Below are 1,264 nucleotides of genomic sequence, written 5' to 3'. Positions count from 1 at the left end.
TATCTTAGTGCAGTCAGTATGGACACGTTTATCATAATAATTACTCAATAAACAAAAAAGAATATTCGAAAAGAAATTACACAGATAAAGTAAAGTGCAAGTAACTTAACACAATAACCATACATACAATGTATCAAAATACTGTTATCGATGTCATTCTGATTGCCGTCCTTACAGCTGTCTGGCTCCTCTGCTATACCTTGTTCCTCTTGAAAGTGGACAGAGAACGAAAGAGAACCCCCAGGAGTCAAAGGATAATTACAAGCCACAAAAGTACAAGAGCGTCGGGCTTGAGCCGAGGCTGACGGATCTGCTGACCTCAGCGTTTTCGTATTTACTAATCGGCAACGTTTCCTGGGATGCGATTGGCGGAGAGTCTCGGGCGATCCATAGAAAACGTTTGGCAGGAGAGGGATGACTTAAGGCAGCGACGGATTTTCAGATTTTTATTACTTTGCATGTACACGAGATTAGCGATTGTGTCTTCAATGTGTATATTATTTGAGAGGTTATTCAGTGTTAGTAGTCGTGATCTAGGTATATAAATTAGGTCAATTAACCACTTCCGAGTTACGTATGGTAGTCTCCCGGTCGATCTATAGAATCAACAATTCCATTTCCAAGTTCTTTTGCCTATTTCGCCCTGCCCTTTGCACTTCTGCATGTCTACCTTTATCATATCCATTAGCTTCCCATTTGCCCCCCCCCCCTAGACTGGCAGCCCCATTCTTGTCATCCTTTTTCCAATATACTCAACCATCGTAATCTCTTTGTTTCATCTCTATCTCGCCTTGTTCTTTGCACCTTCTGCATGTCTACCTTTATCACAACCTCCCATTTGCCTTCCTTTTCTCTTCCTGACTAACAGCCCCATTCTTGCCATACTTTTCCCAATATACTCAAAACCTTCGTACTCTAATATTCTCATTCTCAATCCTGCCAGGCGCAACGTCTTCAACTCTACCTTCAACTCACCATTATATTAAACAGTGGACATAGGAATGAAACTCGTCTACTTTCTCAACCTGTATTCCTTTCGAGTGTATCATTCCACCGCCCTCTCTCATTTACGCACACAGTTTATCTGGCTTCTAATTATTTTTCTTCTCTCCTGTGCATAACTCCACATCTCCAGGCTCTCCAACTTACTACCCCGCTTTCATTTTAGATCACAAAGTCATCTGCGAATATCTAAGTCCATAGGTATTCCTGCCAATCATAAGTTAACCTGATGACAATCTACTGGGAACAAAAGTCGGCTAAT

General features: G+C 41.5%; 1 protein-coding gene across 2 annotated transcripts in view; it reads right to left on the bottom strand.

Moving 5' to 3' along the window:
- LOC119593962 (gastrula zinc finger protein XlCGF57.1-like) overlaps positions 1-323 on the bottom strand; it is a gene marked incomplete at its 3' end in the record, with an annotated part of 14,527 nt that extends 14,204 nt beyond the window's left edge. For both annotated transcript variants that reach the window (XM_037942982.1, XM_037942983.1), the window contains 1 exon segment: positions 128-323.
- Between the last annotated feature and the right edge of the window lie 941 nt (positions 324-1,264).

This window comes from Penaeus monodon, chromosome 33 (assembly GCF_015228065.2).
Source record: "Penaeus monodon isolate SGIC_2016 chromosome 33, NSTDA_Pmon_1, whole genome shotgun sequence".
Classification (NCBI taxonomy): Eukaryota; Metazoa; Arthropoda; class Malacostraca; order Decapoda; family Penaeidae; genus Penaeus; species Penaeus monodon.
This window is presented reverse-complemented; position numbering and strand designations above follow the sequence as displayed.